General features: G+C 37.8%; 1 long non-coding RNA gene and 2 pseudogenes across 3 annotated transcripts; all 3 read right to left on the bottom strand.

Annotated features, from left to right (window-relative positions):
• Positions 1-6,032: 6,032 nt before the first annotated feature.
• Positions 6,033-6,524, bottom strand: LOC143869819 (secreted RxLR effector protein 161 pseudogene; annotated as a pseudogene).
• Positions 6,525-8,619: 2,095 nt separating this feature from the next.
• Positions 8,620-12,148, bottom strand: LOC143862502 (uncharacterized). 2 transcript variants are annotated; one of them, XR_013240333.1, is made up of 4 exons: positions 11,871-12,148; positions 10,591-10,733; positions 8,836-9,106; positions 8,620-8,734 (listed from the first exon to the last, which is right to left on the bottom strand). It is a non-coding gene; the product is annotated as an uncharacterized LOC143862502 (long non-coding RNA). The 2 variants fall into 2 exon arrangements; XR_013240332.1 differs by lacking the exon at positions 10,591-10,733 and having other exon boundaries at positions 8,836-9,685.
• A 1,522-nt stretch (positions 12,149-13,670) lies between these two features.
• Positions 13,671-17,822, bottom strand: LOC143862493 (GDSL esterase/lipase At4g26790-like; annotated as a pseudogene). The gene is made up of 3 exons (XR_013240329.1): positions 16,657-17,822; positions 15,603-16,092; positions 13,671-13,974 (listed from the first exon to the last, which is right to left on the bottom strand). The product of XR_013240329.1 is annotated as a GDSL esterase/lipase At4g26790-like (transcript).
• Positions 17,823-18,302: the final 480 nt, after the last annotated feature.

The following is an 18,302-nucleotide window of genomic DNA, read 5'->3' as shown; positions in this document are numbered from 1 at the left end:
AGTGCCTCATTTCTGTTGAGCCTGTTTGAAAGCAGTATCCATTCGAAATTGATCTCTCATTTCCTCACTGCCTGTTTGAAAATGGCGCTGCCTCATAATTATCTTTCATTTTGAGTTGCGTAATTTTTGCAAATAAGATTGGGTCAATTTCCCCATTATTCTGAACCACCAAGTCACGGTGTTCAGAGTAAATGATCATTTCAATTCTAGGACTTCGTCTAGAGTCCTGCATTAGGAAGCATTTAGTATGCATTTGCATTTAGGTTGCATTTTGTTAAGTGAATCATTTGTTGATTAACGCTATGCAAAATGGTTCTGTCACTTTTGCTTTGGTATTCGATGACTACGTCATCTCTACCAAAGAGGGGCATCTATAGACACCCCCATTTTGCTAGACTTTAAAAAAGTAAATGATTTGGTAGTTTGTCAAGTTTCGAGTCCGTATTCCACCTAGGATTAGGCATCCATGCATTTTAGGGTAGATTTCATTTCATTATGTGAGTTTTGAAGTTGATTCGCGATCCTGAAGGTCTCTAGGGGGTTCCTTTGGCCTCTGAAAGATGAAAGTTCAAGTTTCCAGGCAAATGAAAAAACTTGTTATTTATAGAATTTTCAGGGTTTCCCTCATTTTTGCCTATTTTGTACTGCAGGGGTATTTTGGTCATTCCCGATGTGTCTCGTTTGAGCCCCGAGTTATATTTGAGAAATCTTGAGTGATTTTACAAATTTTGAAAAAGCTGCTATTTTTAGAAACTCATGGGGCTTCCACATTTTCATCATCTTATGGATATTTCAATCATTTCTCATATATCCAAAACCATCTTGAGGGTACGGCTGATTGATTAGAAGTAATTTCGTAAGATTTGGGAAACCTGCTAAATTTAGATCTCTCAAGATTTTCTCTTAGTCTTGCACTTCGGGGGTATTTTAGACATTTCCAATATATCATATTCGGTTCCTAAGTTGTGTCTAAGAAATCTTGAGTCCGTTAATAAATTTTTGAAAATCTGCTATTTTTGGAATTTCTCAGAGTTTTCCCTAGTCCCGCCAAATTCTAGCACATCGGGGTAATTTGGTCTTTTCCTGTGTAATTCTTTTGATCCCCGAAATATGTCTGAGAGATTATGAATGATTTCCTGAATTTTGAAAAACCTGCTAAATTTAGAATTTCTCAGGGGTTTCGCTTAATTTGGAAATTCTAAGTATTGAGGGCATTTTGGGTATTTTCAGGGGATACCAAATGATCCTGTTTAATATTACTAACCGAAAGGACCAAATTTTAAAAGTTTCTATTTTTGAAGTTTGACCACAAAGACTTTCCATTTTTAATTTTTCCCTTTAGGGGTGAACCAATCTGAGGGTATTTTGGTCGCATTTGGATGTCTAACAGTCAAATAGGGACATTTTGGTCCGAAAAGTTGTTTTCCAAAAAAGATGGCCCGATCATGTGTGAGGGATGCACCATAAATGTCAAATGGGTTGGGTGCATATATAGAATGTTGAATTTAGAAAGATTTTATTGAATTTTTACGGAAAAACCCGAAACCCGTGTGAAATGACCCATTGGGCTAAGCCCGCAAAGATGGAGCTCAAGTGGGTTCACCCATATGGGTCGACCACCATGGTAGGCGCCCCACATGGCTGACTCACATGAGTTGAGCACCCAACCTTGATGATGTCACAATGGTGACATCATATTTGTTAAAAGAAAAATAAAAAGAATAAAAAAAGAAAAGAAGGAAAAGAGGAATGATTGCTTAAAAATATTTTCTTCCAAAGAAGCAATGTGGAATGATAATAGCATGTCTTGATTGAAAAGAAATTAAGATTTGAATCAAATCCAATTTAGAAACAAGAAAGAAAGAAAGAAAGCAAAAGGGGAAAATTGAAAACAAGCCAAAAATGAGAGCTTTCACATTGGAAACTACTAGTTCTCTCTTAACCCTAGCTTTTTGTATAAAAATCAAGCAAACAATCCTGGGAAGGATTCAAAAAAATCCAAATTTGTCCTTTTTCTCTCTCCTCTCAAAACCAAAAAAAAAAGTGAAAAAAACCTCATCTCTCTTTAAGTGTGTTCATCTATCTCTCAAGTGTGTCACAAAATGAATTCTTGAATTCCTTCTTCTTCTCCGAGGCATCACACAATCAAGGATCATTGGAGTGTTCTTTAGATCTTTTTTAGCGTATAAAAGGGTTGGACAAAGCGTATATCTTGGATCACCAACCCTAGAGACAAGGATCGCGATCAACGGTAAGGATTCCTCATTTTTGTGAAGTAGAAAAAGCATGTTAGGGTTTTAATTTTGATGGACTAAATCAACGAGTTTTTCTTTGAAATTCCAGTATGTTATAATATAGATTATGAGTTTTCAAAATCCAATATTTGATCCAAAAATTAATTTTTCTCCATTTTAAAATAGTTTTCTTTTGTTTTTACTCAATATGGATTTAAATTAGATTATCAAAGCAAGTATTTGAAAACATGGGTCCTTTTAAAAACTGATATTTTCTGGGTTTTATATAAAATACAAAACTACTAGAAACTTAATTTTCAACCGCGGTTCGGCCGTTTTATTTTTCATTCTATTTTTCAAATAATATCCCCGAAAAGGGTTATTTCTTAATGAATGGAGCAAAAAGTATATCAAATTATGTCCAAATTTAGTGAAAGTTTATTTCCAGTAGTTTTACAAGGTTTTTAGATAACCCAAAAATTTTCATATTTTTTGGAGTTTATTTAATTGGATTATTAATCATTTTAAATTTTGGCTATTTTTAATAAATACCAAATCGTTTTAAAAATTGATGAAACTTTCCAGAATTAAAGCCTAATAATAAATGGAAGTTTCAATTGAAAAATATTTTAAAACAAATATGGTTTTTACTGTTTTCTAATCGCTTCCCCTTTTTACATGCCATAATTCTTTTTCTTATTAAATTAATATATTTTCAAAACTTTTCTTTACAAACCAGTAACTTTGGTTACTAGAATATTAGAGAAATATTTTTAATTAATTTTGCAAAGATTTTATAAGGTTTTACAATTTATTTTAATAAGCGGGTTTTAACGCCTAGGAAACAAATTTATCTCTTATATTTAAAAACCAATTTTATGGAGGAGATTTAATTTTGAAGTTTTGAAATTTTAATAAAAAATTTATAATCTATTATATATCTACTGAAATTTTTTATTTGATTTTAGGATACCATTAGGTTTGCTTTTTAAGTAATTCTTTGGTTTCATCTGATTTTTGTGTGAATTTAAATGGGCATCAAATCGTAATAAAAATTCATGAAAGTCATACAGTAGTCTAAGATCATGATTATCTTTATACTGTAAGAGTTTAAGTTGATTTGAAATTGATATGCTATAGGTTACTATGTTAATCTATAATCTGATTTGAATTTTGAAAAATCAGAAATTGATATCAAATCTTAATGATAATTCATGAAATGTTTCCAATAAGCCACAATCGTCCATAACTTGTTACTGAAAAAGTTTCAACTGAGTTGTAGTTCGATTGCTTAGGGTTACTGTCTAATCCTAGCAATCTGGTCTTAATGATATTAAATCACAATTTAATAGCAAATCAATACAAAAGTCAGTAAAAATCTCCAAAAAACCTTAACTTTTGGGGGGGGGGGGATTTATCATTTCCCTTTTATATGGATCGAATTAGGGTTTAGAGGGGAGGCTCATTTTAGCAGAGAAAACAGAGAGGGAGAGGAGATTGCAGAGAGAGAGAGAGAGAGAGAGAGAGAGAGAAGGAGGCTCAGCCTCTAGAGGAGATACAGCTCTGATACCAACTGTAACGACCTGCATTTATAACTGTACTGATCCTTACGTTCAACAAAACATATTTATTCCTATAGTTACACAGCGGAAGGTTAAAGTACATCATGAATTTACAAAAATCCTAAGTATGACATATTTAAAACCTTTTTATATCTGAGTAAATTGACTAGGTTCATCATTTTCATATTTCCTCAAGTTGCTTTTACACTTCTCATAACTAAGGTTCCTCATTAACAAATACTCCTGCATCCAAATTTTCAAATCCTGGTGGAAAATGTGGGTTAGGAGAGCAGGTATATAGAAGCTTCGACAAGTAGCTGAAATCAATAATAAGAGACAGTTCTATAAAAATATGCAGTATTTTTTATAGAACATAATGTGAATTTAAAACTAATACTAATATAATTTTTTATAGAAACAATTTAACCAGATAGTAAAACAAACCATTTAAAGCCCAATAGTTTGCAACTATTTCTATTTCTGAAGAAGTTTCCTGTAACAATCCGCCTCACCCTCGTATTGTCCGCTTTGGACTTGGCCCACTTCCGCTTTTTGGTAAGGCGATGGCTCAGAGGTACAGATACCTCTTCCATTTCTTTCATTTCTCATTTTCGTTCAAACTTTTCATGCATATGAAATCCAACATTTCATTTCATTTTCCAAAATGAAACACATTTCATCATTTTGAAACAAATATGATTTGATATTTTCCAAATGTAAACAATGAATATTTGAAGTAAAACAGATAAGAAATATCTGAATAAAACAACATAAAATCATATTCCTATCACTTTCATTAAGCAAAGATACCAGTCGAGTCTAGCTATCACCTACCTTATCAAACCTGAGAAGTGGAAATTTGAAGATGCTTGACCTTGAACATGACAACGATCAGGGAGAAGTGATTCCCCTAGGCTTTTCCTTCTTCTCCCTCCCTCCCTCCCTCCCTCTCTTCCTTCCTTGTCTTTCTCTTTCTTCCTTTTATCTTCCTGGCTGCTCTATTTAGAGGAAAAACTTAGGAGAATAGTAACATGTGAATAGTTCTTATGCTTAACAACTGTTATTTTCACCGGGGGGTAGAATGTAAAGACCTAGCCCCACACGGGCCTAGAAAGTTAATAACCTTAATTAAATTTGGACCGTAGATCCCTAGACCAAAAATCACAGTGTATTTCCATTTTTTAAGTATAACCAATTTTTGGGGCTTCAAATCGTGTCCGATCGACATGATTTTGGTCCCGATAGATGGGTATTTTGAATACCGATCCAACGGACCCAAGATTTATCGATTCGGACCTGATTTGAGTAAGTTATGACATTTTTTCTATTAGGGGTAGGCATAGTTACGAGTTTTGTCTTATTAGGCAAATTTTTAGGAGTGCCAATATTAAAATTTAGTATTTTCCTTTTTAATTAAGTAATAAGATAAAAAGTAAAGAGACCTAAAGAGATTAGGAAAGTTACTAATTATTAGTAGTTGATTAGGAAACAACTCTAAACAAAAAGGAAATCTAGGATTTATAAAAGACCCTTCTTGTGGTTCTCCCCTCTCATGCACACCCAAACCGTTCAGAGAGCGATCCCAATCGTCGCTCCCACTCTTCTTGCTTAGGGTCAACTACCCAAGTGACTGAGATAAGTCACCTCATGACACGTGCATGTCAGCATGACCGGTGCTGGTTGTGTACAGGAGGAGATGTCCAATCTCCACCCCAACCAGGAACTTTTAAGGTTTGCAAAGAACCGAAATTCCATATCTCCCTGTTCCCTAGGATCTGTGAATCCTTGAACATGGTATTCCTACTTTGCTACCTAAGGACTAATATGTGTAAAACAAGCACATCTCACATATTATCAAAATAGCACCCAAAGATGTCATGAAATAATTCTTTATTAATAAAAATGCAAGGTACACTGGAATTTAAAGTAATCTCCCACTAACTTTAGATCTAGTCGTGCATATACCTAAGACCCATTCCCTCTACATGCTTGTCAAACACTTTTTGACTAAAGAACTTTGTGAAAGGGTCTGCCACGTTATCCGCTGAAGCCACATTTGCTATGGCAACATCTCTTCTGTCTATGATCTCTCGTATCACATGATACTTCCGAAGAACATGCTTAGACTTCTATGAGACCTTGGTTCCTTGGCATGAGCAATAGCCCCGCTGTTATCACAATACAGCGTAATTGGTCTCTCAACAGAGGGAACGATGCCAAGGTCATCCATAAACTTTCACAGCCATACTGCCTCTTTCGCAGCTTCACTAGCAGCGATATATTCTGCTTCAGTGGTAGAATCTGCTGTGGTGTCTTGTTTACAACTCCTCCAAGATATCGCTCCACTAGCCAAAGTAAAAACAAAGCCTGAAGAAGACTTCATGCATTCAACATCAGACTGAAAATCCGCGTTGGTAAAGCCAGAAACGACTAACTCGTCAGCCCCATAAACCAGACAATAATTTTTGGTTCTCCTAAGATATTTAAAAATATGTTTAATCGCCGTCCAATGCTCAAGACCTGGGTCTGACTGATATTTACTAACCACACTTACAGAATGACAAATATCTGGCCTTGTACATAACATAGCGTACATAAGACTTCCCACAGCCGAAGCATAGGGAACTTTATTCATCATTTGCTTCTCCTCAGATGTCTTTGGAGACATCTTCTTGGATAGCCTGATTCCATGCCTGAAAGGAATTAATCCCTTCTTGGAATCTGACATATTAAACCTTGCCAATATCTTGTCAACGTAAGCCTCCTGTGATAGCCCAAGCTTCCTACTTTTTCGGTCTCTAAACAATTTAAGTCCTAATACATAAGAAGCTTAACCCAGATCTTTCATTGCAAATGTACTAGAAAGCCATAACTTTGTGTTAGATAACATTCCTACATCATTCCCAATGAGTACAATGTCATCCACATATAGAACCAAAAAGGTTACAACACTCACATTGAATTTCTTGTATACACAAGCCTCATCAATATTTTGAGAGAAGCCAAACTCTTTGACCACTTGATCAAAACGATGATTCCAACTGCGAGATGCTTGCTTTAATCCATAAATAGATCTTTGCAACTTGCACACTTTCTGATTATCCTCTCCAGCAGCGTCAAAACCCTCTGGCTGGACCATATAAATATCTTCCTGAATGTTTCCATTCAAGAAGACGGTTTTGATGTCCATCTGCCAGATCTCATAATCATAATGTACAGCGATAGCCAACAAAATCCTAATGGACTTTAACATAGCTACAGGCAAAAAGGTTTCCTCATAATCAATTCTAGCCTTTTGAGTATAACCCTTTGCCACAAGCCGTGCCTTGTAGGTCTCCACCTTTCCATCAAGGCCTTTCTTCCTCTTGAAGATCCATTTGCATCCAATGAGCTTAATACCCTCTGGTGGAACAACTAGAGTCCAGACCTTGTTGGAATACATAGAGTCCATTTCAGATTTCATAGCATCTAACCATTTGCTCACATCGATGTCTAACATCGCCTCTCTATAGTTAAGGGGATCCATTTCTTCCATGTTTGGATTGATTTCCTCAGCAAGATAGAGATATCTACGGGGTCTTTTGATCTCCCTAATACTATGTCGAAGTGTCGGAGTAGGCTCATTAGATTCTTCCTTAGTTTCCTCATATCTCTCTATTAGATTATCAGATTGCTCTTCCAAGGCAATCCTCTCCATCTCACTTGCATCTTGGATGAACTCTTCTTCCAAGAATGCGTCATTTCAGCTTACAAGTTTGTTCGCCAGGGTTATAAAACCAATAACCCTTTGTTTCCTTAGGATATCCAATAAAAAGATACCTTCTGGTTCGAGTCTTTAACTTGTCAGCGCTTATCTTTTTAACATGGGCAGGATAATCCCATATCCTCATGTGATTCAATGAGGGCTTTCTACCCGTCCATAATTCAGATGGAGTCATTAGTACTGACTTAGTTGGGACTTGATAAAGGATATCGAGCGCTGTTTCTAAGGCATACCCTCAAAGAAACAGTGGTGCCTTGCCAAAACTCATCTGGATCGAACCATGTCTAACAAAGTTTGAATCCTTCTTTATGACACACCGTTCAACTCAGGTGTGGCAGGTGGAGTCCATTGAGACGTTATTCCATATTCTTTTAAGTAGTCCTTAAACTCATCCGAGAGATACTCTCCTCCCCTATCAGAGCGAAGAGTCTTGATTTTCTTATTTAACTTATTTTCTACTTCATTCTTGAACTCCTTGACCATTTCAAGGGTCTCAGACTTACATCACATTAGGTACAGATATCCATATCTTGAATGGTCATCCGTGAAAGTCATAAAGTAGACAAACCCTCTGTCACAGGATGACAAAGAAGTCCACAAACATCAGTTTGTATTAACTCCAACACACTTTCGCTTCTTCCACTCTTGCCTTTAAAAGGAATTTTAGTCATTTTGCCCTGTAGACAAGATTAATAACTTGGAAAGGGTTCAACTTGAATAGAATCCAATGGACCATCTTTCACTAACCTCGTGATCCGCTCTATGCCAATATGACATAATCGAAGATGCCAAAGTTGAGCTGGAATTACCATGTTCCTTGCCCTTTTGAGGTTCGGAACATCAACTCTTGGAATACTCTCAATGTTACTCACAATCTCTTTGGCGTTAATTAGATATAAACCATTTGAACATGTACCTTCAACTATAATGTAATTCTCCTTTTTAATGAAAACTGAATTTTTATTGAAATTAACTGAATACCCATCAGAGATGAGTTTCGAAATAGAAATCAAATTCCTTCTTATAGAAGGTACATAAAGACAATCTTTTAAAAGTAAATATCCACTACTAAACACCAAATGAAAATCTCCTACAGCCTGGACTGCAACCGTTGCATCCGTTCCAACCTGTAGGATGAGCTCGCCTTTAGTCAGCCTTCTGCTTATCCTGAACCGCTGCAAAACATTGCGGATGTGTGAGGTCGCACCAGTATCTACACACCAGGAAAATGCAGGACCAATCATATTGGTTTCAACAACGAAAACTTGCAACATACCTTGAGAAAGCTTATCGCCCTGCTTGCTAGCTAAGTAGCTCCTGCAGTTCTGCTTCCAATGACCAGGTTTGCCACAATGGAAGCACGCATCGTTTCCCTTGCTTGACTTTTTCTTGAAAGTTTTCTTGTTCTTTACCGCTAGAGCCTTTTTCTTAGAGCCTTGGCCTTTTCCCTTTTGTTTTCCCTTACCTTTCGGTTTGGAGGCTGAAGGTACACTACCCTCAGCTATGAAAGCACTTTTATTATTTGTCTTTAACAGGTCCTCGGTTGCCTGTAGTTGGTTCAACAACTCAGTCAACGTCATAATCAACTTGTTCATATGGTAGGTCATTACAAACTCTTTGAATGACCCTAGAAGGGAAGCTAGAACAATGTCAACCTGCGTCTCTGCATCTATGATGGCCCCCAAGATGTCGAGTTCATTAAGAAAACCCATCATCTTTAGCATGTGGTCCCTAACCGGGGTTCCATCTACCATCTTAGTCGATACAAGGCCCTTAATAACTATCAGCCTAGCTGTGAGATTCTACTCCCCAAAAAGTTCTTTTAAGTTTAGCATTTTTTTTAGGTCGTCCTCATTCCAATATGTTGCGGTTGCAGCACATTGGACATAGAGCCAAGGATATAACACTTTGGCATTTTATTATCCTCGGACCACTTCTGCCTTCTTTCCCTCACATTCTGTGGGTCATCGGCAGCTGGCTTTTCTGGCTCATTAGTGGGTAGAACCCAGTAAACTCTTGCAGCTGTTAAAACCAGTGTCAAATTTCTTTTCCAGTCTACATAGTTTGGGCTGGTCAACTTATTGTCATCTAGGATCCTAGCTAGTGGATTGAAGGAAGCTATTGATCTACAAACAATAAAATAAAAAACATACATAAGTAACAAGACTACCATATTTAAGTTCATTAATTTCATGACATTTTTTCATCGGATCTGGGTTTCGATCTACGATGGTACCACCCATTGTACGTCTCATTCACGGGCCCCTTAACCTCGTGAATCAAGAGAAATTTGTAATTTCCCCAATGGGTATCGGAAACCTATTCATAACTTTGAACAAACGGATTCTTCTAATCCATTATGTCTCACATAACATCCGATTTACGTTTTGGCCTCCAAGCATCGTGATATGTTTATCCTTTGGGCATCAATACCCTTTGCTTGGTTAAGTTAGACCCACTGCCTCAGAAAATCATGCAAATCTACAAAGGCTTCTGCTTTGGCATGTGACCTTTGCATCTTCACACATTCCCTTTATCCCCATGGGAATCTAATGGTTACTCTAGCTAAGGGAATAGAATCGGCTTCTGCTTTGGCATGTGTCCGTTCTATCCTCTTAACTAGACAACCATCAGATGGCTATGGAAGGCCATTGAATCCAATTCTTTCAACTTGGATTCCATTATCAACTTAATATATTTAAGAGGGAATTCTTATAGTGGGAGAGTGATAACAACATGTCATGCATGTTTCAACATAAGTAACCATCCAATGGAAACAAAAACATACATCAGAAAAATAAACCATCCACAAACCATTCATCACATGAATACAACCATCAAACCATAAACTCGATTTGGTATTTGGGTTGTAGGGAACTCCCACTAACCTTATTTAAATTAGGGTATCCCCACAACTCAACGATACCAAACCGAGGGTGAATTTTGGGCAACTTAGTGCTTTCGCACTAGGGATATTTGCCGACCTCAAGGCGAATCATCCAAAGGGACAAAACTCAGATATATGCCTTACCATATAAGGCCATGTACATCAGCAACATTGATGTATAATTCCGTCCTTGGTCGAATCAAGAGCCGCCATCATCTGTCAGACCATCCGAACCATCTCCATGCCACGATTGATTTGATCCGTCCGCCGGCCTCTTTGTCAACGATCTGATCATCAACTGAGCTTATTTGAACATGAAATAAACTACCATAGTGTCCTACACTAGCCTAGGTAATCTATACATCATGATCAATCTCCATGAGAAACCAGTGGTCCGCGCAATTGCCCAGAGGGAGTAGAACAATTAAATAAAATTAAAATTAATACATTGCGAATAATATGTGGAACAAACCATGAAGGAGAAGATAAATCACTTGCAAATCAGCCCATAAAACTATAAAATAACTTATGCTTGTAGCGCACAAGTTGAGGTCCAAACTCCCTTTCTGCCCAATATTCACCTTAAGCAATTAATTCGCACTTTTAATAGGTTGATTAATTTTTAATTAATATACAACCAATCTGATTTCTATTAGAATCATCATAAAATAATTTTATATGATCTAAGAAATCACCATAAAAATTTTTGTGCGAAAACAAGATCGTTTGATAGGAAAAATAAAAATTCGTCCTGTGCCCGGGACATAATCGAAATAGCATGACCTTTCGGATAATTCTGAGTGGGATTCAATTATCCGAAAGACCTATCATGGTTCTGATTATGCTACAAACTCCCCAAGATATTGTTTGAAAAATCTATGCCTAAGTTACAGGTTTTTCAAACTTGTTTGGAGTGAAAATCAAAAATCCGTTTTGATTTTTGCACCAAAATTTCAGCAATTCCATCAAATTACATGCAACTTCAAAAAATCATATCTCCTAATCTGCCTGTTCGATTTCGATGATTCTTGATGCGTTGGATTCGTATTCGAGTGTAATATCCAACCATGTAAAGTTATCATCTGAAAAAATCCAGCAAGTAGATTAGATCCACTGTTTTCTAAAAACAGTCCTACTTCTATTAAAATCACACAAAGACTAGGAGCCTCGGATAGCCGGGATAAACGTACAAGCTCACAGCGGGTAACCGCATGATCTATCTTTGGTTCGTTAGCCTCATAATCTATTCCCTAGTTGCTTTGATACCACTTGTTAGAAGGGGTGTAAAACCCCCGGGCAAATTCGTTATGCGCAGCGGAATGGAATCGCATAGTATAACAATTATACTTCAATTCTATCCTTAGCCCAAGATTTCTAGGAACTAGATTATATTTTGGTGATAGAATAAATAGAAAAAAGCATACCTTTGTAGAAGTTACAACGAAGAAGATTGTCTGCTTGATCTACTCCCCGTATCGTCACGAATGAACTCTTCTTCGCGAACGCCGCAAGTTGATCCGATGGGATCCGTTGATTTTGCACAAGAAATAGAACAACATTTGTTCTACTTTTATAAACTGATCCAAATCAGTTCTTTGGATGGGAAATCCAATAGTAGACGATGGAGCGGTGATGAACTAGAAGTACTGGAGAGGGAGATAGAAAGAGAGAGAGACGTCTTTCTTTTACTTACGGGAGGTTTTCAAAAACTATATTCTTCTTTCTAACAACCAAACGTCCACCTCTTTATATATCTTTATTGTTTTTATTTGTTTTGCCTTTTTTGAAATCCTAAAAGATCTCAAAAAAGATTTATCAAAAAGTTGTGTGCAACCTTTTAAACTCTTAAAATACAAAGTCCAACAATTATTGGACATTTTTTCAAGCCCAAGTTGGGCGTGTATCTTTGCCCAACCATTTAGTTTAACAAATCAAATTCCTAAATATCCTCCTATAAGATCCTCTCTCTTTATCTCCAAGGAAAGAAGTTTCCTTATGCAACTTGTATTCCTTTTAATTTTATCTTAAATATTAACATATATTTTAATAATCATGTCTTTCCTATCTAACCGTTGATCTTTGGAAGAAATTCCATTTATTTAGGGCACCTTCACTAACACGGGGAAGATATCCCTCTTCTTCCACATGGTAGCAATCTTCTCAGCCATCATATAGATTACTCAGAATAAGACCACTAACTTTATTGGTCTCAGAATAGGCCCACACATATTTTTAACCATATCTAGACCTAGCAAAACCGACCCGTGCCCGTGGGTCTACCCGGCCCACCCGTAAATTTGCGGGTACAGGTCGGAATTTTCGTGACCCATAAAAATTGACCCGCGGGTTACCCAACCCGCCAAAACATGGGTCGAGTCGGGTTAACCCGCGGATACCCGCGCGTTTTGTGGATTTTACTTTTTGTTTAACTTTAATATTTTTATTATTTAAGAAGATGAAAAATCAAAGGTTAAGATCAAAAGCAAAAACAAAGGGAGTTAGGGTTTATACTTTTCTCTTTTATAGCTTTTTAGATTTAGCCATTTAGGGAGTCACCGAGTTAGAATTTCTCATCTCAGTAACCTCCTTACCTCCAACCATCCGAGCAAAAACAAAGGAAGAAGAAGGCCACCATTTGAGCCGCCTCCTTACCTCCGACCATCCTCCTTGCCGATCCGGCCACCATCTGAGCCACCTTCAATCCGGCCACCATCAACTATATTTCGTTTTTATTTGTCTTACAACCATGATTCTTTATTAGCACCAGTCCCCTTGAAGCTTTCCAGAACTTCACCTTGAGATTGCCTTTTCTGTAAAAGAAATTTACTTTAAAAAAAAAAAATTTGCGGGTGCCCGCACTGCGTACGGGTCACCTGGTTGGTGACCCCGGGTCATTTTGACCCGCAACCCGCGTGACCCGTGGGTCGACCCGACCCAACCCACCCGTTTGCCAGGTCTAACCATATCATACCCCTTTTCCAACTTGAACACACATGACTAAGGTGTTTCAGGTCAAAACCTTATTAGCCACTAACCGTCCGTGAGCCAATATAGACGTTCCCTACAAATCCGGTTTTTACAAAAACCAAAACATATGCAATGCAAGTCCATAAAAGTCTTACAATTTTTTCTTACTCATTAAATTCATCTGAGGTGGCTGCTCTCTCCTGCAAAAGTGAGCTGCAAAATGGCTTTCCACGAAATTACCCAAAAATCCAATATACTTGAATTTAAAGCTAATCGTAATTTTATTGGTGATACAGAAATTAATCAACCGTGAATGCGAAATAATTACACAGCATTCTATGGGATGTGCAATTACTAAACTACTTGATCATACAAACTGGGCTAGGCTTGTCTTCATGAGATTATCAGCGAGTATGTAACCCATCCTTTCAGTTGGGTGGAAAGCATCCCAATATACGTACTTGCTCGCATCTTTACACGTCAATGGGTTCCTTCTGTTACACAAGTACGCCATTTCAAACAATCCTGTGCCACAGCAGCCCACTTCCACATTCTCAAAGCCTGTTTATCCAAACAAAAAACAAGAAAATTAAAAACAATTATCAAATTTTGATTAAAGTCATAGCTGAAATTTTTACACGTCCCCAATTTGGGTCCCACATGGCACACGAGCCTTTGATTGTAACCACTGATTTTTGTACACATTGTGAGATGATACATGTGAAAATGACCCCACACTAAATGGACATCTCATCCATAAGATTAATATGGCAAGAACCTAACTTTTTCTTGACAGAACCCTGGTCAGGCCTCAGAGATAAATAGCTTGAATCATTGGATCAATGTTGGGGCCATGGCTACGGTTCAAACTTGCCGAAACTTTAGATTATAAAGAAAACGGACGCAATTAAAATGCAAACTTTGGGTCCCACATAGCACGCCTTTGATCATAACCACTGATTTGGCAGACCATTTATGAGATGAGACATGTGAAAATGATCCACACTAAATGTACATCTCATCCATAAGATTAATGGCAACAACTTAACTTTTTCACGACAAAAACCTGGTCAGGCCTTAGAGATAAATAGCTTGAATCATTTGGGGGCAACGGCTATGATTCAAACTTGTGCTAGGGACCATGGCAGAAGGCATATCGTGGGCCAGCTGTTGCATGAAGCAGCCAATAGGCTCACTTTTCAACAGATTTTGTCTGATTGATTTAATTCATATGAGGTGGCTGCTTTCTCATGCAAAATCCCGAATTCAAAATGCCTTAAGCGATGGTCGCTAGCAAATCACACACATATAAGCAATTTTGCATGAAGCCATTTGACGGCTAATTTTGCAGGAGAGAAAACCCTTCTCAGATGAATTACATGAATAAGAGTTGAATGCTTGACTCACTGGAGCCCTTGCACAAAATGGGTTGAAGGGCTCTAGCATTGGTCAATATGCACTTATAATGGCACAGAAAATTACAATCACAATGGATATTGACCATTGGGAGAGCCCTTCTACTCTTTTTTTTTTTGGGGGACTGATATTTCCCCCTGTGATGGATAAAATCCTCCCCTGTAACATCCCACCTTTAATTAAGGCAAAGAAAAATGTTAAAGGGGGTGAATTTATCCTCAAGCAGTGAAGTATTCTTACAGAAACTGTTAAGGGGGGGGGGGGGTGGAATATCAGTTCACTCTTTTTTTTGCAATGATTCTGTGAGCTTATCATTCCTCACAAGTGATAAAATCTGCTTAAAAGTAAGCCTGTATGGCTGAGAGAGAGAGAGAGAGCATAAAGGCCTGTACAAGGGCAACCACCCTTGACATTTGATCCAAGGATTAAGAGGATAAAAACCAAGCATCTTCTTGATCCTTGGATCAAATGTCAAGTGCGCCCAATTGGACCCACAAGACCCAATCTCATTTATAATGGCACTGAAAAATGCAAAATAAAAGGAAATATAAAATGCAATTGCCCTTGGGTTTTTGCAAGGGCGTCCTTTAATATAACAGTCCTCGCATATATTAGTTTTCCGATGGCTATTGGCCATCTTTTGCTAGCTTTACCGCAATGTTGCCAGAACAGAGAGACCTCGATTGGCCTTTAATGGCCTTTAATGGCCAATGACAACTTTAATTAGGAGAAATGACTTTTCATGAGAAATCTGTGAGAAATCTTGAACGTACCGTATATGGAAGGCTTTTCATTGATTTCTACCAACTTATCATAAACGTCCAAATATACCACTCTGCTCCCATTAAGTTTAGCAGTTAATTCATCTGCCAACGCCTTGAGTCTCCCATTGAAATCCATGGCCACCTTGTTGTAGTCATCGTTACAAGCACTTGTAGACATGAAATTTGTGGCTCTTTCCAATGGCAAGCACCCCATTGGAGGAAGACCTCCCAGAGTGATTCTCCGGGCACCTAGAAGGTAAATTTCCTCCACAAAACCCCTCGCAATTCCGGTGAGAAAGATCATGTACTCATTGATCGTGAATTCCGATGACCGACCGGAAAACACATAGTAATTCTCTAGGGAATCGTTTGTCCCTGCACTAATCATATGTAATGCCTCACTCAACATTGTGTTAGCCATGGTCTCCCCCAAATAGTTTCTTAATTTTCTTTGGTATTCTTTGTAGTACTCCAGTTCCTTCCACATTGGTATCACACTCTGGAACAAAAAAAGACAAATCCTGTTTGGATTTGCAGCAATTTTCTGGAAAAAAATCTCTTGGATTGAGGATTGGAGTTCTTTTAAGAGAACAGGAAAAAAATTCAAGTTGGGAAATAGCTTACATGAGAACTGAGTTAGCCAAACGTTAGATAACTCATTTCCCAAAAAAGTCCTCAGCTAAAAAGCTTAGCCCTTTAAGAAGCCATTAAAATATATCATTAATAAAAATGGTAACTGATATACCTGCCCCTTTTGATTACTTGGGACACCCAGCAGCAGTGTACGTGGCAATCAGCCCCATTGAATCCTTCTGATGTGAAGTACATCAGCCCTTATGCAGTCGTTGATACACTACTGCTGGGTGTCCCAATTAATCAAAAGGGGCGGATATATCACTTTCCATAAAAATAATACAATCATTACTTGTAGATAATCTCATTCAACCTTTAAACATTTGTGTCTAAGAATATGCACAATTTTTTTTTGCAACACTAAGCAATCAATTTTATTTCCTTACCAACTACTGATCATCATGGACTAAATTTTTTTTATAACACTTACTAGCACATCGGAAGTGGCATTCGAAGCCAGATCCCGCAGATGCGAAACATACTCCGGTGGAAAAGTCCTTTATACTATATTTCGGATCCAAGTACGCTGGCACCAATGATTTGATACCGAAAGCCTCCGAAATGAAATCTGTAGCAAGTCGGCCGTTAGAAAAACGTCCGGTGGGACGCCCGTCTTCAAGGTCCCGACCATAAGGTTTGAAATTGCTCTTGGCTATTGTATTGATATAGATGTTGTTTCCAGCATCCACCGAAGAGTCCCCAAAGACTATGAGCGCAGGGACTTTTGCATTAATCATCACGGCGAGAAACAACATTTGTATTGACATTAGCCATGGCATGACTTTATTTGCCATTCTATGGCTCTACACTAAAAACGTTAATTTCCATCACATGTGAACCTGTTCAATAAATAGTTTCATCGGGAAATTAAGGTAGGGAAATCAAGGTCGGGTTGTTTTCTAGTCGCCTAATTTGTTGCGTGTTTTTATTGCTGAGAACTGCCCCAATTTGATGTTCCCCAAATTCATTTCTTTTCCTACGATCTTTTACCACCAGATAACTGACTTTTAAGTACGAGAAAAGTACGGAATGAGGTAATAGTTATGAGAAATTTCGGATTTCGGGTATTTTTTAAAACAATCATCAAACACGGGTGATTCTTCAAAAACAGAGTGCCCTTCTGATCATATCAGAGTCCTCGTATGTTGCTCTTCATGACAAACTCACAACCCAATGCCAATCATTATCTTTAAAGTAATATTTTATTATTTCTCGCTTCTGTTCTGGATGAGAATGGCTACGTTATTGAATACTTTATTATTTACATATCTCTTTTCGTTGGGAACGGCGACGTTATTCAACATTTTATTATTTCTCACTTCTCTTTGGGCTTAGAACTGCGACGTTATTGAATATTTAATTATTTCTCACGTCTCTTTTGGATGAGAACGGCTACGTTATTGAATATTTTATTATTTACACATCTCTTTTGGTTGAGAACGACGACGTTATTGAATATTTTATTATTTCTCACATCTCTTTTGGCTTAGAACGGCGACATCTCTTTTGGCTGAGAACGCTGCCGAATTCTTGAGTACGCGCGCCACCGGATTCTTGAGTACGCCGCCGGATTTTCTTGGTTCAAACATGTGTTCCAAACGTATCGAGTACGCCGCCGGATTCTAGAGTACACCGCCGGAATATCGAGAACGCCGTCGGAATATCAAGGGGCACGCCAATGAAAATAGGGTATAAGCGGAAATAGGGTGTACGCTGGCAGAATTCAGGAGTACGCCTGCGTAAATAATGGGGTACGTGATGGAAGGTTATCCCCTTCCGGCAAGATTGCTATGCGCAGCGGAACAACAATCGCATATAACTTTAAATTTTTCTTTTTCGATCTTGCTTTTGTCCAACATCCTAGAGTTTAGATTAGTTAATTATGTTAATTAAACATAAACAAATACCTCTTCGAAGAAAAAACAATGAATCACGCTGCTTGAACTACTCCTCGAACGGTTGTGCTCGTTCTAAACGCCGCGAACCCCACAAGTCAAACCGATGGATTCGTTGCTTTGCCCGGACTTTTGTGGATATGAATAAGCCTTATTCAATGAATTAAGTACTGATCTAATC

Source organism: Tasmannia lanceolata, unplaced genomic scaffold (genome assembly GCF_043159265.1).
Source record: "Tasmannia lanceolata isolate RefF3 unplaced genomic scaffold, GAP_Taslan_0.1 ptg000003l, whole genome shotgun sequence".
Lineage (NCBI taxonomy): Eukaryota > Viridiplantae > Streptophyta > Magnoliopsida > Canellales > Winteraceae > Tasmannia > Tasmannia lanceolata.
The sequence above is the reverse complement of the archived record's forward strand: the minus strand, read 5'-3'. Positions and strand labels throughout refer to the sequence as shown.